This window comes from Lepidochelys kempii, chromosome 2, assembly GCF_965140265.1.
Source record: "Lepidochelys kempii isolate rLepKem1 chromosome 2, rLepKem1.hap2, whole genome shotgun sequence".
NCBI lineage: Eukaryota > Metazoa > Chordata > Testudines > Cheloniidae > Lepidochelys > Lepidochelys kempii.
In genome coordinates, this window is record NC_133257.1 from 75,455,885 (window position 1) to 75,480,090 (window position 24,206).

The window sequence follows — 24,206 nt, forward strand, 5'->3', positions numbered from 1 at the left end:
ATTGAATTATTAAACATAAAATATTAAGTAACAGATCCTGCAGTCTTTGCTCAGGTAAAACGTCCACTGACTTCCATTTGCCTAAGTGTTTGGTTTCCAACATCTGTTTCACAGTATAAACAAGAAAAGAGTATGCACAGCATTCAGATACAACTTACCAGTTACTAAAAACAAATGTCATCCTCCACTTAAACACATGCAATCAACTTCATACTCCAATCACAAAGGGAAGTAGCATTGTTTAAGCAGATCCATAGAGTGGCATCTATTTGTCTGATATGTTACTATATGCCAAAGAGTACCAAATGCTGAATGCTCCAAAAGGAATTGTTTTATATATTATGGGTGAAATCCTGGACCCATTAAAGTTAATGACAAACTCCCATTGACTTAAATGGTGCTAGGATTTCACTCTGTAACTCAAAATTATGTTTTATATAGGAGTAACCTGATGTTTTCAGGTGGCACCCTTACAAGTTATTGTTGTTTAGCTCTCAAAAGCCCACCCTTTCATTCATTTAGTGAAATCCACACTATTGAAGAGTTTATTCATTTATGATAATTCATAACTAACCCTATTGTTTAGGTTCTACAGTACTTATGCCATTTTTGTCTTGCTGTTGTCACAGAAATGTGAGCTCTTCCTGCTCACAAAAACAGCCACAAACAGTATCAAAGCCTAAAAGAGTAAAAACTTTCTCCATCACTTGATCTCTCAATAGTAAAAGTAATTAATGTACAATTAATCATCAATGGTAATTCTGGCCAGCGCAAGCACTCTCTGTGCATCACTTAGATGAAATTACAATTTTAACTTCAAAGTCATAAACTGGTTAAAAATAAGTAAATAATATGCAACGACGTTGTTCAGAATTATTCTCTCCTTGAAGCTCTAAGGTTTGTTGCTCAGCTTTGCTGTCAGCCACAGAGATTTGCTCCTGATGGTGCTGTAATCCACTGCTGCTGGTAATTAGACATCATTACTGCTGCGTTAAAGGGAAAGAGAGAAGGGGAGAGGACAGACTGGGGCTAATTAACTACTTGATTCTAATGAAAGAAAGAGAGACTGATAGCAACTGGGAGGTTCAACCGGAACAGACTAGACATACAATGCAGACTTAATTGAAGCAAGGGTATCTTGCAGGCTTAGAGTAGCTAAGGCTTGGTCTACTTCTTGTATTTCATGGGCAGTGACATGCTAGGTTTTGTCCATTTTTCCCATTGCTTGTTTGGTGAGCATCCCAAAATCACAAGCCTGTTTTAAATATCTACTTAAATATACAAACAAGCAGAATATTTAGATAGTTACACGTAGTCTTCTTCTATTTTACTGGCCTGGTCTCCTCAAGAGCAACAGGAACAAATCAATCTCAGAATGTTCACATCCCTCTGTGGTCTAGGAGATGCACTTTAGGTCACCAAGCAACAACATCCTGCAAAACAGCCATTTTAGGTCCAGAGTGGGACAACACACAGTGAAGTATTTGAATACACAGTCCAGTGAACATCCTACTTCTTCTACTTTTTACATTGTTACTGTTGTTGTCATATGTTCTTTTTCATTGAGCCCAAGCTTCACTTTATGAGAACAGTGAAATGATGCCTAACTTAAAGGCATTACATAAAAGTATTAAATTGAGAAATATGCCAAATGGCTGACAATAATTAGTATACACTTTTAATGGTTGGTACCCACAATCACTTATGAATGTGCAGAACTAATATTACAAGTGTAATATCTTTTTAAACTGTGTAAATGACTGTTATGATTGGTTTCCTTGTATTCTTTCTATCCACTTTGCTGAAATTGTTGCCAGATTAAAAACTGGAGAACAAAATAATAATAATTAATTATCAGTATTATTTTTCTTGGTTTGTGTTATTCCTGGGCAAAAATATGGTTCCTAAAATCTTCCCAGATTTAGAAACTGCTAAAAAAATAAGCTAAGAAATAGTGGGCCAATAAATACCATCAGATTTTAAGCAGAACTCCCCATTTAAATAAGAAATTCTGCATACAAATTGATTATAAAATATGCCCCAATGTGCAGAATATACTTTGTACAGAAATCTACAGGGACAGAAGCTCAAGGGGCAGATTCTGATATCAGTGTAAATTTGGAGTAACTGCAGTAACTGCAATTGAGTTATTGAATAACTGAAATCAAGTCTAGCCTTCAGTATGCATTTTCCCATATTTTCTTTTATACTTTTCCCACTTGGGCACGTAAAACCAACCTTCCTTCAAAAACAAAAATATGTTGGCTTTAGTTAGATCCTTCGATCCTGACCCTACAGGAAGATATGCCTTAGTGGAATAATGGAGCTCCAAACAGGCTAAGGGTCTGCACTAATGGATTTGATTACAGGATCAGGGGCTTAAAAATTAAGGTTTATTGAGTTCAATAGACCAGTCTGTATCCTCATTTATCTATTCATGGAGTCATTTCTTGATCTTATAATTTGATGGGTGCAGTTTTGGTTATGAATACTAATATACAAGAAATACATTAAAGAAAAAATAGTTTGTATGTTAAAAGAGAGGTTGACATTGTTACCATGTGTTTTCAATTATTTTCATCTTGTGGGACACTTTATGGCAATCTAAAAGCGTGTAGCATCATTTCAATACTTTTCTCTTTATTTTTGTAGCAGGTAGTATTAAAGGTGAACAAAAGAGTTCGGAAAATATATGTTTGTAGCTCTATATCCTAATGAACTACCAAAATATAACAGATATAAAGGTGAAACAATGTAATTAAGAGACTGATGTTGAAGGTTGGCTGTAATTTATCCCAGAGTACACTTGTGCAGTTGTTCATAGTCCTACTGAATGCTTCCCCATTTCTCGAAAGCTCCACTCAACCCCTCATATCCTGCAATGTCTTGCTCATTCACCTTCCCCTCACAACCACATCTTTGCTCAGCCCTTCACAGCTCCATCTGTTCCTATTCCTCTTACCCACACCCTATACCTCTGCTGCCCAGCTTGCTTCCTGGTCTGCTAATGGTCTCTGTGAGCTGAGGAATCAGGAAGACGTACAGGTAGTATCAGAAAATGGATATAGCTGATAGAACTAAACAGTTCAGATGGTTATTTTTTATGTAGCTCAATTAGGTTTTCATGAATAAAGAGAATGTCTATGCCATTAAAATTAAAATGTCAAAAGTGGCGTATATTTAAGATGTTATCTATGTGTGTTTATGTTTGTGATATTTTGGAGTTTGTGGTAACTGTGTTTGTTTAGCTAGAACTATACAAAATAGTGTGAGTAAAAACAGCAAATTTTCGAAACAAAGGCATCTGTAAATGTTTCCTCTGTAAAATTAGAAACTATTTTATTTTAAGATTACATACAAAATACCATTGTTCTTTGAATAGTGTGCCAAATTTAAAAACCAAATTAAATCACTTCTGTATGAAACAAGAACTTTAGTCTTCCTGTACGTGTAACTTTATCTGAACAAAAGTCACTACTGACATCTCCATTTTATACATATTTATACATACAATATACAACACAGTCAGGGACCCACCCACTTTATCAAAAATTAACCACCCTAATAAAGAGCCAACAGCTGGCATGAAAGTCCAAGTCTGTAACAGAGTTCTTGGTCCCCATTTTTCTCCAGCAAATGTCTTGTAGAAGCAGTGTTCCAAAAATAAGTTGCCAGTTTAATTTATGCAAAATTTTGGAACTTGCTTGGAATATTATGGAGAAAGTGGACTTGATTCTCCACTGTTCTTGGGGCACTAAGCCTACACCAAAGTGCAGGAGGCAGCTGATGAGGGTTGGCAGAGGAGGCAGCACAAATGGTGAAGAGAAAATTAAGGAGGTAGATGTGGAGAAAGATTAGGAAACATCAAGAGAACACTGAAACTCCTGATTCTACAGCTCAGATTTACCTAGGAGGAGAGCTCCTGGCAACAGAAAGTTGGATGCGGTGGCACAAGCACCAGAGAAACTTCGTTCCTGGGTAGCTTGCATTGGCCAACACAGCTCCCAAAATGGGCAGCATTGACAGAACAACTAGAGTGGCTGAGGGATGTATTGATTCTGCAAATCTCCTAGGGAGCTGCCAGAAGAAGATAAAGCTGCCTCTGACTGGTGAAGTCCCTGAAGGAGGGCAGATGGCCAGGTTGGTACATGCCTGTGCACTTTGTGCTACTCCCCAAGGGCAAGAGTGAACCTGATCTTGCACCTTTTTCACCTAATACTTTTTACCTTATTTAAGTAGATGAGCATCTACTTTTAAAAGACCACTTTTAAACAGGTACACTGAGGTAAAATATCCAGATAGGCAAGGAACACTTGCCACAATTAATGATGTTGGGCATTCTTGTACGTATAAGGAACCTTGTTAAAGGTCACCATTTCTTTGTCTGATGAATGGCAACTTCCTACCCATTCATTTCAGATTCGTTGCATCAGATGAAGTGGGTTTTAGCCCACGAAAGCTTATGCCCATATAAATTTGTTCATCTCTAAGGTGCCACAAGGACTCCTTGTTATTTTTTCATTCATTTCGGTGTGAGTTTTATGGCTATTAGTACAAGGTTCTCAACACCTAATCCAAAGTTCTGTAAATTGAGTACCTTGCCATTTGGAGATATATATGTACACGGACTAAAGACAGTCTCCTAAATTTAATGTAACATTTGAACCACTAACTTGTACCTGTGAATACATATCAATTTAAGGGACTATCTGTAGTGGACATTTTAGTAAATAAATCTAATCGATGGCAGAGTTCACCTGAAGCAAAGACTTTTTTCCAGACATAAATGTACAATATGAACGTTGGTAATTTTTATTAAACGACCTACTTGAAACTAGGCTGAAATTCATTCAACTATTTTCACCTAAGAGGTTGTAAATGAGGTCCTCTGGGAAATGTCAGGCCAGAATTTTACCAATAAATTCACTTTCTGAAAGTTTTGTAAATCGTTGTTCCACAAAACTCTTTGATTTAGCAGCAGACTACCAATGCTATTATGCCTTGGCTTCCTTTTAAAAAATAAATAAATTCAGAGACTATGGCCACTTATACTTGAATCACTCTCACTGCAGACTACAATTTCTAACATTGTGAAATACCCTTTGTGGTTAATCTCAATGTCTACTAGCCAAAAACCTTATCACAACTTTGCCTATGAAACTATGTAAGGTCTAAACTCAAGACAGACACAGAACTCAAGTAGCTGATACTAAATTATAAGTTGTAAGACTATGATTTTAGTGGCATTTGGAAAATCAAACTTTTAGAAGTGACTTGTATTCTCTAGGTGTGAATTGACAATTAAACAATTATTTAAATACATCAGGAGCAGCAAGCCTGTGGTAGGGCCACTTGTTTTGCCAGACTGCAAGGGCAATCAAAGAAGATGAGACCTTTCACTGAAAATAAATTATTTCATTCAAAGGCTTCCCCTCTGTAAATGATGAGGAAGTACCTATTCCCGGATTACACTTTATAGGTAATGAAACTGAGGCACTGATAGAAATAGAGGTATAATAGAAAAGATGATGGGACAACTCAAGATAAATTGCAGTAAATCACCAGGACTGGTACAAATCCAAGAGTTCTGAAGAATTAAGGAATGAAGTAATTAAAATATTAACATTTCTCATTTGCCATTAAAACAGCTGTGATACTGGGGGGTGGCCAAAAATCTATAAAAAAGGGGCAAGGATGTTAATAGAATTTGTCTATCATAGACCTGTGAGCTATATTTCAATACCAGAAAAGAAACAGTAAGAAAATCATTACAGAGTTGTTAAGTCCTTAGATGAGCATAACACGATTGATATAAACCAGCAAGGCTTCTGCAAGTGTTAATTATATTTCTCTAGCCTGTTAGAATTCGTTGAGTTAACACAATACAGATCTAGTGTATATAACTTTAGACTGTCAAGTCTTTTTATAAAATAATTCAGAAGATGAAACTTAGGGACTAAGTCTGTTTTCACTGACCTCAAAATGAGTCTGATATTGACTTTCGTGGGAGCAGGACTGGATCCTTGGTAATGATGGCATAAGAGACAAAAAGTCCTGTTAAAGACTAAATGCTGGTTAAGATATGTGAAACAAAGGATTGGAATAAATGGCTATTTTCAGCATGGGAAGTGATTAATAATGGTAGGAATGGAGTTCAATATATATAATGATTTGGAAGATAGGTGAATAGCAGGGTTGTCAACATTTGGTGGGTAATGGACATGCAAATTATTTAGGTTAGTCAAGTCTAGGGAGCACTGGGAGGAGAAAAAAGAAGTACCATAAAGAGTAGAAAAATAAGAAATCTGACAGATGAAATTCACTCTAGACCAGTGGAAGGTAATTCACATAGTGTGTCATTGCCCTTTAATTATTGAAAGAAACAATTTAAAATTTTTGGACACACCTGAGGTTGCTAGATTATGTGTTAATTTCTTAGGGAAAATATCTAGGAACAATCTTCTTAATGCATAGTAGGAGTAAAAAAATAAGCTGTTAGACTCTGTTAAGAAGGGAAAAGAGACTAATATGGAAATCATATTTTGCTCATTAATTCAGTGGTATACTCTTGCTTTTAATAATGTGTTCAATTTGGTTATCTCTTCTCTAAAGGATACAGAAGAGATTTAAAAAAGTCCAGAGAAGTCAACAAAACTAATTGAAGGCATGGATACTTCCAAAAGAGGAACAATTAAAATGACTAGAATTATATAATTTTGAAAGGAAAAGATTAAAAGAAAGTATGATAGGAGTACATTAGATAGTGAATAATGTAGAGATGGCCAGTCAAATGCTGTTTTTTACCCTATTCCATTAGACAGGAACATGTGACAACTGACATTAAAAAGTAGCAAATACAGGCCTAGACTGTAGCTTTAAATCTCTGGAAGTTGGGTAGAAAGTCTGCACTGCAGCTCCTGCAGGAATTCTGACTGACTCAATCAAAATTTCTACTGTGGATTATACAGTGGAGTGGCAGCTCCCAGGACTCTTTGGAGAGGTGCAACCTGCACTCCCTTTGTGCCAGTTCCACTCTGCTGATTGGGGCAGAGCAAAGGACAAGGTCGTGGTCCCACCTTCATCCTGTTTCTCCCATCCTCCTTTCAGGTTGCTAGTATCAGTGATGACATTAACCTGAAGCAGTCCTTGACATTGCAGAGAGGGAGGTGTCTCTTTGTGTCTTCTCCCAATGAGCTCCACCAGGGTCAGCCACACTCTAGCCCATAGAATCAATAAAAGGAAGGACTATTAGACAAATCTATAACTAACCTGTAGCTGCTCATAAACTCCCAGCACCCTTCCATTTCCGTCTCTTGTGGGCTGGGTTTTTCACTGCTGAATGCTGCGGGCCCCCTCCTTCATTTTTTCATTTCAAATCTATCTCTACTAGTAGGTTTAATCCTCAGCTAGTAGGTTTGATATGCTGATATTGGCGTATGGTACATATGCTGATATTGGCTGAGGTTAGCGAATAAAATCATTCCATGGCATAGTACTGTGTAATTTTGCCCGGGTATATTATGTTTTGTTTGGGGATTTATTTTACTATTTTCCCTGAAAACATGTTGTATAGGCTGCCATGGCAACAAGGACTAGATGGATCATTGGTCAGTTCCAGGTTTCAGAGTAGCAGCTGTGTTAGTCTGTATTGGCAAAAAGAAAAGAAGGACTTCTGGCACCTTAGAGACTACCAAATTTATTTGAGCATAAGCTTTCGTGAGCTCCAGCTCACTTCATCGGATGCATGCAGTGGAAAATATCTCCACTGTATTTTCCACTGCATGCATCCGATGAAGTGAGCTGTAGCTCACGAAAGCTTATGTTCAAATTCACTGTATTTTCCACTGCATGCATCCGATGAAGCGAGCTGTAGCTCACGAAAGCTTATGCTCAAATAAATTGGTTAGTCTCTAAGGTGCCACAAGTACTCCTTTTCTTTTTTTGGTCAGTTCCAGTATGGCAGTTCCTATGTATTTGTTTCTGAAGTGCTTTAGTCTAGAGGAGGAAAAGAGGTGTTAGCTGTAATGTTCTGGCAATACCCTATGTGGGTCAATCCACAGTGACATTGATAGTGACTCGGGCAAAAAGTTTATGATCAACCACCCCCTCAAAGCAGATGTTCCTCCAACTCTGATTAATGGTAATATATATTGTTTCCATCTTAACTTTTTTTGCAGAGCTGCAGTGCTAGCATATCTGGTTGGTGCTGAAATACTATTTAATTATTATTAAGATGACAAGAAAAGGACAGGAAACCATACCAGGATTGTTTCTGAAAAGAATGGCAAACACTAGCCACAATTAACTCATTCAAATGAAAGATGATTTCTAGAAGGCAGTGTGGGGTCTTTTCCGTGGTGGTAGATAACCCAGGTCTCTGAAGGAAATATGGGATGTAGGTGTGTGTTTATATGACATATCCATTACACTTTTCTATATACAATAGGTGGGAAAGTAAGTGGAAAACTCATGCTATTCTCTCTTCACTGGAAAACCTGATGGTTTTTCATATCCTCTTCTGGTAGCTTTCTATCATTTTATAAAAGTAAATCAACAAATTCTACAGCCGTTGTTCCCATATGTATAAAAGAATTCTAATCAGAGCAAACAGTCAAACCCTTCAGTTGTCACACTTTCTATCAACAGATCCTACACTCAGATACTATGGTGGTAGGTGCCAGTGCAAAACCCTGAGAAAGGCAGACAGAACTCCAAGAAGCATTTTTATCCCCTTTTGCCTAGATTTGGGATTTCCCAACAAAGTTCTAACACAAAATAAGTCTGTAGGAACACACAACACTAAAAGGCTATGCTCATTGCCAAAATTATCAGTTTCAACAAGATGTATAATGCAAATTCATTGGGGACTATAACTCTGCCCTTTTGTCCTTGTAGTAAATATATGGGGACGAATTCTTCTGTGCAACCACACTGGCTACAGACAATTTTGATTGGTGTAACTGAGAGAAAACTTTGGCTCATGATGGAGCATTTAAGGAGTTAAATGTATATTTAAAAATATAAACCAAAGTTTTCCACCTCTGACATGGGTGCCAGGTTTGTATAATTTTTGGTGGTGCCCAAACGGGTCCAAGAAGAGCCTTCCCGTCCAACTGGGGCAACCACCCCGGGCCCCACGCTTTGGGGTCCCTACACTTCAGGGGAACATGGGGTACAAGGCAGCCTGGGGGGTTAGTGGAGGGCCTGGCACCAGCAGCAGTGAACGACCCGGCCTCAGCCTGCTCTGGCCCACTGGCTCATGGCATCGTTCGGGGGAGGGGGCAGAAGCCAGAAAGAGGCAGGGCAGGGCAGGGGACTTGATGAATGGGTCAAATGGGGGCGGGGAGCGGGCAGATGAGAGGCAGAAAGAGGTGGGGCGGGGGCTGGAAAAGGTGGGGTGGAGGGGCTGGGACCGGTCACTTGCTGCTGCCAGCACCAGGCCCCCCGCTAACCTCCAGGCCACCCTGGATCCCGCATCCCCATGAAGCGCCGGGCCCCCCAAAGTGCAGGGCCCAGGGCGGTTGCCCCAGTTCGTCCTATGGACAGGATGGCTCTGAAATTTAAGCCCAAACGTTGGTGGAGCCAGGCCCATGTTTCCGAATATTGGTGGGGCATGGGCACCACAGGCCCATATAACTTGCCACCTATGACCTCTGAATAAAGTACTATATTCTTTCCCCCTAGCTGCTCTTCTGTGTAGCAAATACCAATGTTGCTCTCTCCAGAACATCCTAATTTTGCAAAGAATACACCTGGACTTAGGATCAGGAGTGTGATAATGAGGTAGTGCAACTGTAAATACCACTTTAGCTGCATCTCTGTCTACTTTAACCATGGAGACTATTTTCAAAAAAGAGTGGGAAAATGTGCTCTTAAACAGGAGATAGTGAGCTAGCTTCATGTTTAAGAATATTAGGAAGTTTTTTTCAACAAAAATTCTAGAATTGTAATAGATTAAGGCTTTTCTGATAATTATTTATCTATCTGGGAATTTTACCAAATAATTCTATTGGTAATTACTGATTTTTCTATATTTATAAAAAAACTTGGTTTTTCACAAATATTGAAATGTAATATTAGCAACGTATGTACTTTTTTATATAAGCATTTAACTAATTAACTAGCACCATCCATTGCAGTTTGAAGGTAAGCAATATATAAAGTGGAACGTATTTGTTTACGTTATAACAACTCATTAATCTTTAAATGAAACTCACTTAGTAGGAGCAGTGAGCAAGCCAGAGGAGGACATATGGAACAATTAAGGAACTGTAACTGTAAGAAGTTGGGGAAGAAGATGAATTTGGGTCAGCTGTTACTAAGGTCCCAATTCTGCCACCCTTATTTGCATGGGGTCAAATTCAGCACTGGGAGAGGGCCATCACAAGCATATAAACAACTTCATAGCACAAGGATTATGCACTCTACTTTGAGGTCTTTTGTAGGTCTTTAGTGATGAATAGGCCTAGTACTGATCCTCTGCCTGGGGGTGAAGTTCACCTACTGAGTAGTATACCGTGCTTACTCCATGCATAAGTCCATTGATATCAATGAGTGCTGGTGGTAGATTGGGTAGTGAAGCAAGGTGTCAACCTAATTTATTAAAATAAAATTCCTTATTTTATATTTTTTAACATTAATTTAACTATAATTACCCTACTTACCTTGCCATAAAATATTCCAATATGAGGGGCTATTGTCTAATAAATGTATGTACCACATGGTTAAAGGGGTTTGATTTTATGTCATTCATTTCAGTGCACACTTACAGGCAAATTTAGCTTTGATGTAATCTTCAGAGTGACCTCACTGAGTTGCACTAGCTCACACTACTCTTGAATATGGCCTTTATTCTTTGCTTATAACATATTCTACTGTAATTGTCTCAGCCAATCACAATAAAGTGTATACTTCTTATTTATGAAAATCCTCACGCTGATTGTTCGAGAGGGTCTGAGTTGGAGAATGTTTCATTGGCTTTAGACTTTTGAACTCTACCTACATCGAAGGACATGAAACATAGTTACCTCCCCTTCTCACCTTTTTAACTAAACATTCTCCTCCCACACATTTTTTCTGTTTATTTTAAAAGCTTTCTATTCTCCCTCTTCCACAGCTTTTGCAACAGTAGCTCCAATGGCAAACAGTACCAAATTCAGATTAATAGTAATAAAGGTAATGAGTTATGAAGTAAATGAGGTAAAAAGTAAGGAAGTTTTCCGTATTTTGGGCTATTGGTGTTTAGCCTCAAAGTTTATGAAGCCCAGCATACAATGCTACCTGCAAATGGAGCAATCACAAATTATCAACTACCTAACCCCTGGAAATATTCGGAACATGAGGGGAAAATTATGTTTTCCATTTTTCACTAAAGTTTTGTTTCTGCAGAAATTTGTCCTTCTAACAATGAATGCTGCCACATCTTATTTCTAAGTACAGTTTATTACTCAACAATGCAGTATTATTTATTTTAAACATGAGTGTAGCACCCATCATCATAGCTAACTAGAATATATTTGCTGCTAATACTCAAAAGTTTTTTCGTTACATACATGTGCACACCTGAATATAAACATGACATATACTTTAAGAATGTAAGAATGACCATACTGGGTCAGACCAGTGATCCGTCTAGCCCAGTATCCTGTCTTCTGATAGTGGTCAATGCCAGATGCTTCAAAGAGAATGATCAGAACAGGGCAATTAACTAACTGTTGTCCAGTCCAAGCATCTGGCTGTCCGAAGCCTAGGGACACCCAGAGCATTGGGTTGCATCCTTGACCATCTTGGGCAATAGCCATTGATGGACCTATCCTCCATGAACTTATCTAATTCTTTTTTGAACCCAGTTATAGTTTTGGCCTTCACAACATCCCCAGGCAATGAGTTCCACAGATTAACTGTGCATTCTGTGGAGAAGTACTTCCTTCTGTTTGTTTTAAACCTGCTACCTATTAATTTCATTGGGTAACCCGTGGTTCTTGTGTTATGTGAAGGGGTAAATAACACTTCCGTATTCATTTTCTTCACACCATTCATGATTATATAGTCCTCAATCACATCTGCTCTTGTCTTTTTCAAGTTGACCAGTCCCAGTCTTTTTAATCCCTCCTCACATTGAAGCCAGTCCATACCTTTATTCATTTTTGTTGCCCGTTTCCATTTCCAATATATTTTTTTTGAGATGGAGTGACCAGAAATACAAACAGTATTCCAGGTGCGGGTGTACCAGGGGTTTATATGATGGCATTATGATATTTTCTGTCTTATTATCTATCCCTTTCCTAATGATTCCTAACATTCTCTTAGCTTTTTTGACTGTCATTGCACAGTGAACTGATATTCTTAGAAAACTATCCACAGTGACTCCAGGATCTCTTTCTCGACTGGTAACAGCTACTTTAGACCTCATCGTATTGTATCTATAACTGGGATTATGTTTTCCAACTATTTTGCCTTTTATCAACATGGAATTTCATCTGCCATTTTGTTGCCCAGTCACCCAGGTTTGTGAGATCCCTTTGTAACTCTTTGCAGTCTCCTTTGGACGTAACTTCTTGAGTAATTTTATATCATCTGAAAATTTTGCCACCTCACTGTTTACCCATTTTTCCAGATCATTTATGAATATGTTGAACAGCACTGGTCCCAGTACTGGGGGACATCACTATTTACCTCTCTCCAGTCTGAAAACTGACCATTTTATTCCTTCCTTTTGTTTCCTGCCTTTTAACCAGTTACTGATCCAAGAGAGGACCTTCCCTCTTATGCCATGACTGCTTACTTGCCTTAAGAGCCTTTGGTGAGGGACCTTGTCAAAGGCTTTCTTAAAGTCCAAGAACACTATATCCACTGGATCATCTTTGTCCACATGTTTGTTGACCTCAAACAAACCATGTTCATCTACGTGTCTAATAATTCTGTTCTTTCTTATAGTTTCAACCAGTTTGCTTGGTACTGAACTTAGGCTTACTGGTCTGTAATTGCCAGGATCACCTCTGGAGCCTTTTTAAAAATTGGCGTCACATTACTTGTCCTGCAGTCACTTGGCACGGAAGGTGATTTAAGTGATAGGTTACACAAGGTTATATACCACTTTGTAGTTTAGAATATGTTCAGATACAGTTAGATAATAGCAGTAATGTCCATTTGATATGTGTTGTGTTACCCATTTTCTTCTTCAGTTCTTGTCTTGCCTTTGCAATTGCCGACTGTCATTTACTAAAAGCCATATATTTTTGTTTTTTTACACGGTCTGTACTTACAGACCTTGAGGCCTGTTGCTTCTAAGTTTGCATTCCAGTGCAACTACAGGAGCTAAGAGTCAAATGTATGTATCATCTATGGGTAGTAGGATCAGTACGCTTATGTAACATTAGTTAGTTGAACCACTATGTTGCCTGCATTTAAATTTTTTTAATCTCTGATTGGAAAGCATATTATTTTAGTGAGTAATCAGATGCAGCCTAAGCTGCACACAAGAGGAGATCTAGAAATGGGCTTCTAAATCTAGGCTACTCTAAAATAAAATTTTAAAAATCAATTAACTGGAGAATCTATTAGGTCCAATCCACCCACTACCATCCGGAGCAATAACTTATCTGTCTTATTATTTATCTAAACAAAATTTTGTACATGATGAGAGTGGAAATATGGTAAATATGCTGAGTTTAGTTGAAATCATTTGTATGTTAATTTTAGCAAATTTCCAAGGCCAGAATGACTGAATTTAGGAATTACTGTATGACAATACTGTACCATTGTAATCTGAAATTTACTGTTTTAGGAACAAATCCTGTTCCTACTGAAGTCAGTATCAAAATCCCACTGATTTCAACAGAAGCAGGATTGGGCACTAATACTTCTAAAAATTCTAGATAGTAATACAAATGGCAGTAACTTGCTCATAATACGACACATTACCACAATAGTATTTGTGTGTCAGCACTTTCATTACTTTTTAAAGAATATACAGGGTCAGATTTTCAGGAGCACCCAGCTTCCATATCAGAGATGGCTTGAGCCATTTTACAGTGATTCTATTCACACGTGGAACTCTCTGGAAGCAGATTAGGATTCTGCTGCGTGCAGCTGAGTCAGTCGTGGCTCCCTGGCCATGTGCTAAGGGCTTCTGTAAAGTAGGGAGAAGATCTTTTCCTGCCAAGAGACAAAGAAAATACATCTGTACTCCTCATGCTGTACAGTACCTATGACACTAGATACCAAATACACCCATCCTGAAAAGAAACCTCAAAGGTGAATGCCCTTAAATGGTTCAGGTTCTCTCTCTCAAACTGAACCAGAGGATCATTATGGGCAACTATTCCTCTCTCCCATATTATTCAGCAAGGATCAATTATCTCTTCCTGTTATTCAACATCTATTTTTTAACCACTGGAAGAGCTGGTTAAACAACATGGGCTAAAGTATCAATAGTATATAGGCAACACCATCTCTTTATGTCAAAGGTAAACCGCACCATCTCTCAGGATTCTCAATAATTTACTCAAAATTTACACCTGGATGGCTAATGGTGAACCCAGACAAGACTAAGAAAATACTGGCAGTAAGAGAGAAGTTCTGCAGGAAATTCAAAGGTTAAGATTACTACCACAACATTAACTTAGTCCTAGTAAAACATATATTTAACAGCACAGCCCCGCAAATATTACATCTGTCATGTGTATGCCGGGCCAAGCTATAGTGCTGTGGGAACATTAACTGAATTTTCTAACTTTTTGCATGTTCAATTTTGCATTAACATACCCCCTTGAATTTAATTTTGGTACTATTCTCTAAGGTCACATGTTGCAAGTTTTTTATTTACAGGCATAAACATTTTGTCATTTAAAATAAAGCTAAATCCTATCTATTCTTTAAATGACTCTAAGATCTGCATAGATATTAACAGAAGTAGGAACATGATTCAGGAACAATTATCAAATTTCAATCTGGTTCATTTTTTGTGTATAAAATAAAAATGGGAGTGTTATAATTATTGTCTTTTGAGCATGGTATTGCGAACAAACCTTTGCTTGTTATATTGATGTGTTTTCTGGAGCCATTTAAACTTTGTTCCGATCATGCAGTAAGAGGAAAACATCTCAACCCTCACTTGTGAAAAAACACTGAAATTCCATAGACAAGTATCTGTGATGGCTAAAATATCAATTGAAATTAATGGGAATAATTTTAATTTTTCTTACCTGTGAAACATTCATTATGCATGACTATGACTCGTGGATATAATGAATGAACTGAGCAATACATATATCTGCCACTGGTTTAGCAATTGGAAGACATTTCTTCCTCCCCTCCCCCTATAGCCGGCACGGTAAATAAGTGCTTTTATTTCACAGTTAACGGGGGGGGGGGATACACCTCACTCTTCGGCACCTTGTTCACCTCTTAATTTTTGCCTACAGCCAAGGCAGCCTCATCTTGGGCTTTACTTTGTCGCTTAGCCGCTTTTATTTTCCCTCGTCATTCCCGTAGTCTGTACGGTTTCCTAAACTAGGTACAGTCCAGATTTCTTGTTGAAAATACCGTTCCTGTACGATAGGTGCTGCGTAGTACACGTTTGTCCCCTACAAGCGCCTCTCCCTGCCTGTGCGTTCAACAGCCGGATAACAACCTAGAAACGGATCTCACACACCCTGTGTTTAGCATACACCTTGGGAGAGAGAGACGGCCGGGTGAATCAAAGAGTTTAGCGCTGGCAGCTTAAAAAGGGGCCCCGGGCCCTGCCTGGCTGCTCTGGTGGTTTTCTCTAGGTTAGTCCGACCCACTCAGGGGGCGCCGCTCAGTAAAACAAAGGCGGGGGAGGGGGAGTGGGATGGGGACTGGGACCCTCCCTGTAACATCAGCGGGGGCAGCAGTGTGGCGCCGCCGGCCTTTGTGTGAGGCTGACCAAGACTCCCTGGAGCGGGGGCTGGGGCTGGGGCGCCTCCCCCTTCCCCTGCGGGTAACCCCTGGGGGAGAAGCCGCGGCCCTGGCACTGCGGCACACGGAGGGCAGGGAAGTCCGCCCCAAGGGGCTCCGTGGGGCACCAGGGTTTCCCGTCCCACCCTCCGGGCCGCAGGCCCCGCTCTCCTCGTGCCCAGCCCCCGCTGCGGCAGGGGGTGCCGCCGGGGCAGGGCCAGCTGGAGCCGCGCCGGGTGCGGAGGCTGCAGCGAGACACCGGATGGGCTGGGGGCCCGTCTCTGCGGCTGCCTCCCGGCTCCGCCGCGGCGGCTGCTGGGTTAATTGATTCAGGGCCCGGGCTGGCACTCGGGGCGGGGCGGGGGGAGGCTCTCCCTGCCTCCCACCCCTCCTGTTCCTATAGTAACACAGAAATACCTCCAGCGCCGGCGGGGCTCGCAGGCGCCGCTCCGGATTGGTGGAGTGTCCTGGTGGGGAGGGGGGCAGAGCAGGGAGCGGAGCTGGGGCAGGCCCGGCAGCAGCGGCAGCAGCAGCAGGAGGCTGAGCGCTTCCTCCCCCTCCCCGCCCCCCGCCGAGCCGCGGCCGCTCGGGTTCCCATGGAGACTGTGTGTGCAGCCGCAGCACCTGGATGGGCAGCAGCCTGGAGAGATGCAGGGCCATAGAAAGGCACCCACCCACGCTGACACCCCAACACGTGCTGCTACCCAGTGACACGGACACCCCAACCCTGGCACCCCAACACATAGTGCTGCCCAGTGACACCGGTATCCCAACCCTGACACCCCGACACATACTGCTACCCAGTGACACCGGTACCCCATCCCTGACACCCCGACACATACTGCTACCCAGTGACACCGGTACCCCATCCCTGACACCCCGACACATACTGCTACCCAGTGACACCGGTACCCCCACCCTGACACCCCGACACATACTGCTACCCAGTGACACCGGTACCCCCACCCTGACACCCCGACACATACTGCTACCCAGTGACACCGGTACCCCCACCCTGACACCCCGACACATACTGCTACCCAGTGACACCGGTACCCCCACCCTGACACCCCGACACATACTGCTACCCAGTGACACCGGTACCCCCACCCTGACACCCCGACACATACTGCTACCCAGTGACACCGGTACCCCATCCCTGACACCCCGACACATACTGCTACCCAGTGACACCGGTACCCCCACCCTGACACCCCGACACATACTGCTACCCAGTGACACCGGTACCCCATCCCTGACACCCCGACACATACTGCTACCCAGTGACACCGGTACCCCATCCCTGACACCCCGACACATACTGCTACCCAGTGACACCGGTACCCCCACCCTGACACCCCGACACATACTGCTACCCAGTGACACCGGTACCCCCACCCTGACACCCCGACACATACTGCTACCCAGTGACACCGGTACCCCCACCCTGACACCCCGACACATACTGCTACCCAGTGACACCGGTACCCCCACCCTGACACCCCGACACATACTGCTACCCAGTGACACCGGTACCCCCACCCTGACACCCCGACACATACTGCTACCCAGTGACACCGGTACCCCCACCCTGACACCCCGACACATACTGCTACCCAGTGACACCGGTACCCCATCCCTGACACCCCGACACATACTGCTACCCAGTGACACCGGTACCCCCACCCTGACACCCCGACACATACTGCTACCCAGTGACACCGGTACCCCCACCCTGACACCCCGACACATACTGCTACCCAGTGACACCGGTACCCCCACCCTGACACCCCAGCACATACTGCTACCCAGTGACACCGGTACCCCAACCCTGACACCCCAGCACATACTGCTACCCAGTGACACCGGTACCCCAACCCTGACACCCCGACACATACTGCTACCCAGTGACACCGGTACCCCAACCCTGACACACTGACACCCCAGCACATACTGCTACCCAGTGACACCGATACCCCAACCCTGACACCCCAACACATACTAGTCCCCAGTGACACCGGTACCCCAACTCTGACACGCGGACACATACTGCTACCCAGTGACACCGGTACCCCAATCCTGACACAATAGACTGACACTGACACCCCAACACACCAGTATTGACGTAGTCATAATAATACACACATCTCAACACGTATTGACACCCAATGACACTGACACCCCAATACTGACATGCAGTGACACTGACCCACACACATTACTACACACACACACACCAGTACTGACACACAGTCATAATGACACACACAACCAACACATATTGCTACCCAATGACACTGACACTCCTATCACTGACATACACAGTAACAATGACACACTCGCTGCCAATACTGATTCATACTTTGATATTGACACACACACACACACCACTTACATCTGCTGACACTCACAACCCTAATACTGACACAGACAGTGACACACACACACAGCAATACTGATATGGAGTGACACTGACATACACATACACACACACACACTGCTGCACCCACAAATATACACCAATACTGACATACACAGTGACAATGACACCTCCCCCCCCATACTGACAGGCAGTGACAATCACACTCACACTGCTGCACACATAACTTCCCCCAATATTGACACATGCCGTGACAGATACACACGCCACTATACAGGAAAACTGGTACACATATATTAAAACTCACATGCATATGCTGACACTGACGCACAGTGATACAGACAACAAAAAAATCATCTATGTGACAAGGTACTCTTGGGCAAAGCAGGGATAGGAATAGGAATAATTACTAGTCTAATTAAAGATGTAGCCCTGACCCTAGATCCAATAAGACCACTTAGCTCAGAACTGGACAACAGAAGGTTTCAGCGACTTCCCACGCATTACCACCTACACAGAAAAGCTCCAGAGCATCAATTCAAGATACAGCCCTAGCCTCATCACTAGCAATGGGCCCATAATAGTAGAAACATGCATAACCAAACCTGAATACAGTAAGAAGACAGATAACAATATGATAGAAATAATACATTATATAATATATATTATGTATTATATATATATAATATATAGTAATACACACACATACAATGTAGTAAACTCTCACTTCCATATTCTGGATGCTCTTCACAACTGTAGGCATAAATTACTATTCACAAAATTATGAAAATGACCTCGTGCTATAACTAGCTGGAAGATACAAGACTGCCCTTGGTCTTTGGACACAAGCCCTAAATCTCTGATTTATTCAGAATGCCATGACATGGCCATACCACATGAGACTTGGCTAGGCAAAGATAGCCCTGCCCACTGCCACAGTGGTTATAAGGAACAGCAAGTAAATGCTGTAAAGTCGTGGTGTCCAATCAGTGGCCTTCAAGGCATTAAATTGTGGCTCTCAACGGCAACTGCGTTAAAAAGAAAACTTGTATTTGGTTACAATTTGAAAATATGATCCCTGAGCCCTGAAATTTTGAACCTGATGAGTTTGAATCAGTTCTGTCACCACACGGAGGAGAAAGGGGATTGTCTGCCCAACTGCCTCCCACCTGCAGCCCTAGGACAAGCTCTGTCTTGAGCAAAGAGCACTCTGAATCATAGGTGTGGGAACTAGGAGTGTGTGTGGGGGTACTGCAGCACCCCCAGGTTTCACATGGGGCTCCGCTCCCGGCCCTGCAGGAGGGATCCTGGCTGCTGGCCCCATGCCCAGACTCTGATCCTAGGGTGACCAGACAGCAAGTGTGAAAAATCAGGATGGGTGGGGAGTAATAGGAGCCTATATAAGAAAAAGCCCCAAATATCGGCCTGTCCCTATAAAATCAGGACATATGGTCACCCTATCTGCTCCTGACCCTGCATATGGGCTCCTGGCTGCCCGCCTCACACATGGGCTGTGATCTCGGCCCTGCACATGGGCTCAACTGCCAGCCCTGTGCCTGGGGTCCTGGCTGCTGGCCCCACACCTGGGGTCCCAGCTGTTGGCCCCACGCCCACCCCCCAGCTGTGGTCCCAGCCTTGGCCCCCTTATCCCTCTCCGGGTCTCCCTCTTGGAGGCATTGCCCTGCTCCTGGCCTCAGCTCGGGGGCGGGGAGGGTGGACGGGGTAAAGGGGCTGGCTTTCAGCACCCGCACTATTAAAAGTTTTCCAGCGCCACTGCTCTGAACAGCTGCTTCCCCGTCTCTGCTTCACCTGTTCAGTTGCTCCCCTGCTGTCTGCCTGCTGCATTGCACAGGGGAGGAAGGAAAGAACTGCTCTGGGCTATAGGAGCTCTGGGGAGAGCAGGTAGGAATTTGATTGGCTCTGCTTGATTGGAGGTGAGCACATAGCTGACTCCCTTTTCCCACACAGCTGTCTGGGGCAGACCAGGAGATGGACAGGGGTGGGCACAGGTGTCCTTAAGCCCAACAGCTACAGAGGTTTCTGGTTTTTTTAGGTGCGGGATCAGCAAACTGTTCTTTAGCATCCTCAATAAGGGCCTGATTCTATGCTATTGAAGGCAGCTGGAAAACTACCATTGTCTTCAATAGTGCAGGACTGAGACCCCAAATGATAATAAAATACCAGACCAATAACACCACAATCTATGAAAATCAAATTGGTTTCCTCTGTGAAGAAAAAAACAATCAACAACACAACCCACAATATATTTACTCTGAAGACACCCAGACAAAAATAGCGGAATGATATTTGCTGTCTTTACAGACTTTAATATAGCTTTAAAATACAAACTCTCATGATCTTATTGCGAGTCTCATGGTATATGCTGTTTTTCTTGAAGCCCCAGCTCCTGTAGACACATGATTATGTGAAAATCCCAGATTTCATGGGGGAAAAAAGGGTTTGTAGTCCTTATGACTGCAAAGTAAAGCTTGAACATGTGACCTGACTGAACCCTAAAGGCTCAGAAACCAGAAGGCAATAAAAGGAAACCAAAATATATGATGTTATTCAAATCATATGATTTTTTGGGGCCTGAGCCTGACTCATGATTTTTAAATGCTTGAAGTTGACAGTGCAGAGCTTTTGACTCATTTTGGCACCTAGGACTGAACTGTAAATTGGTATAAAATAGAAACCATGGGAAAATATATGACTTAATTCAATCCATGTATGAATCCATCATATATAGGATAAAAAATAACTATCATGGAAACAGAAAGCATAAGCAAGAAGGAGTAAAACAGGGATGTAATCTCAGTGCAACACTTTCCACCGTAAGATCTACTAACCTCTTTGCAAAACTCCCCAAACCTTGGACTCCAACTAAACAACTCAGAGATAAAAAGGTTACTGTAGGCTGATGCCCTGAAGTACCGTCTCCTACAAGATAGTCTACAAAGAAGCCTGCGTCAGCTAGAAACCTACTGCAATACATGGGCCCTTCAGGGTTAACCTGGAAAAAACAGAAAAAGCTTTAAACAAAACAGAATGAAATTTTATAACAGAGGTGTGAAAATTGAACACTCCTTAAGTTACACATATCTGGGCCTCATATTAGACATGTCAGTGAACTTCAGATTGGCTATAAAAGCATTACAAGAAAAAAATTCTGTGGGCCTTATATTACATTAAGAAACCACTAGGTAGACACAGCAATCCAATAAAACTACTCCTAAAAACATTCCATTCTGATGCCATCCCAACCAAAGCAGCAAACACTCCCTTCACTGCAACGATTCAGAGGATCAAACATTAAGCCTAAATGAAAGTCTGATCTATATACTTCCACTCTCTGGGCTGCATAATTCTCACGTCCTACCTATGAAAGAAACCACTCCATCCAAAACTGAAAAATGCTCAAGATGCTAGAACAATACTCAAACCATCAGTAACAAAGCACTGTGAAGAACAGACATATAGACAACAGGCTAGACTTCTCACTCTATCACACGAACAGACTACCTCACTACAGTGAAATGTGCAAAGCTCAGGCGAACTCTCACCAAATACCGAATCAGTGACCATAAACTAGAAGTAGAAATAGGAAGACACAAGCAACAGTCCAAATTCAAACAGGAGGGTCTGAACAACCAATGTAATAGAGATGGAGTGATGCTTCCTACTTCAACATCCAAAATATGAACAAGATTGGGAAAGATATTTCATCAAGTTATCAGGAATCATAAAAGATTTTTTATCAAAAAGCATTGAGGGGAAAACAAAACAAAACAAACACAAATTAAGTTAAATAAAAACAAAAAACCCAAACAAACCCTGACCCAAGGAGACAGATTTCAGAGGTGGAACTGTTTGGTGTAGTAACCTGCCAGCAGATCACTTGAAGTCACCATTAAAAAAGTACAAAATCAGGTCCACGAATGAACTCTGATGACAAATGAATGAATACATGGGATAAAACCCTAGACACAGAACAACTCCACATCCCGGGCAGTTTGTACCTGCCATTGACAGATACCTAAGGGGGTCTATTTCTTTTGCCCTGGGAATATTTGTACAGCTTGGCATGCCAATAAGGTATTATTGAATCAAATTGAATTTGATTTCACAGATACACACACTAACACGAACACAGACAAATACACATATACACACACTCTCATGCACACACACGAATAACAACAGAGCTGCAGCTGCTCCTGCTGTCTCCCTGGCAAACAAGCCTCTAGGATACTCCTCCTTTCCCCCTCCCCCACTTAAGGCAGCCCTATAAGTCATTTCATTTCGATGAGAAATAACCATATCTTTTCCTTTTTGAAGACACCGCTCTGAAGCCCAAACTACAATATTGCAATAATCCATCACAGGAGGTCAAAGTAAAGAAGGACTAGACTACACTGACCAGTGAAAATGTGCTAGCATTTTTCTAGTGAACCACACTTCCCCAGCCAGTGTATAGAAGGCTTGAAATTCATGATTTCCCTGGTCAGTGCCACCTGGTCTTATATTTGATTTGGGTAGGAAGTATGTTTCATGAGAAAAGTAACCTGTTTTCGTTAGCCATTCAGAGCCTTACGTTCTGTAGGTGCTGCACACGCTCCATTCACATAGCTAACCCCTTCCAAGGATGCTAGTGCTGCTGAACATTTCTGGATGTGTGAGTATTGTGTTTGTTATGAAAGGCAGAAAAATGACTGTGTATAGTCTATTTAACAGCTAAGGTATGTAATGCAGGATATGCTTCATGCCCCCATTCTCTCTGGAGGGCTGGGCTCCTTGGCGGGACTACAGTGTCCCCTCAGACTGTGGTGTATTGTGGCAGATGTAGTCTGGCCAAGCAGCACAAAAGGCAGATATAGCTTTATGTTGAAACATTTTGATTCAGGAATGTCAGAGCATTTCAGTTTGATCAAAAATGTAAAAATGAAACATTTCAGAACATTTCATTCCATGAAAAATTTAGCTATTTTGACTTTTTGTCCCAATTCAGGATGAAAACAAATGTCAAAACATCAGAATTTCCCACAGGACTGAAATTCCTATTTTTGCTCAGTTATACTTGTGATGAAGGTGGGTCTCTAGCTTTTCAGTTAACAACATTCAGGACTCATAACACAGCTGTCTACAAAGTTTTTGTGGTAGGCTGTTGCTATAGACTCAGCCTAATCTTTTGCATTTATATCTATTGGATTGTGGAGTAGTCTCCCAAGGGAAGAGGAGAAAGCCGATCATGTGAGTTATTTAAAACAAGACTGGATAAAGCACAAAATAATACACACGAGGAAAAAATCTTTCATTATCTGGGGATGGACTTGATGACCTGATAGTTTTTTTACACCTCTAATATCTCCGATTATAATGCACCTTTATCTCAACGGATCCCACAACATATCACAAACTATAAACTAGAAAATGAAACCACCTTTGGGGCAGCTGGCTGTAGCTAGCAGGCAGCCTGCACACATGTAGAAAAATGAGGAAAAGGGGAAACATTATTATAATTTTTTATTATTGAACAAATATGAGTGCTGCTTTCCAATATCTTAATGCAGCCAATGTACACAGAAGAATGAAAAAGTGGGTAAATCACTGAACGCTGTGGTACTAAGGTCAACTGTGGATGTGATTAATTGTGGTTTATTAGGAGACAGGGAACCAAGTTCCAGTGAAACCTCTAAGTTACTATGTTGTATTTAGAACATCTTTTAATCCTAACTCTTTGTTTCAGATTGGTTCATGTTCTAATGCACAACAACAGTTAAAGAATAGAAAACTTTCTTCCTTTTTACATAAAGAGAGAAAAAATGCAACAAAGGTCCCAGCTGCAGGAAAAAAATGTGAACACAGTACTTGGTTCATGCTCAGCTAGAACACAGAACACTGCTGA

The 24,206-nt window shown here is 41.8% G+C and overlaps 1 protein-coding gene and 1 long non-coding RNA gene across 6 annotated transcripts in view; one reads left to right on the top strand and one right to left on the bottom strand.

Moving 5' to 3' along the window:
* The window catches only part of NOL4 (nucleolar protein 4), a 255,887-nt gene that overhangs the window by 3,983 nt on the left and 227,698 nt on the right, over nt 1–24,206 (top strand). The gene's annotated exons all lie outside the window — the stretch shown is intronic.
* LOC140905921 (uncharacterized) lies at nt 11,492–16,461 on the bottom strand. The gene is made up of 3 exons (XR_012156983.1): nt 16,339–16,461; nt 15,207–15,673; nt 11,492–14,157 (listed from the first exon to the last, which is right to left on the bottom strand). It is a non-coding gene; the product is annotated as an uncharacterized lncRNA (long non-coding RNA).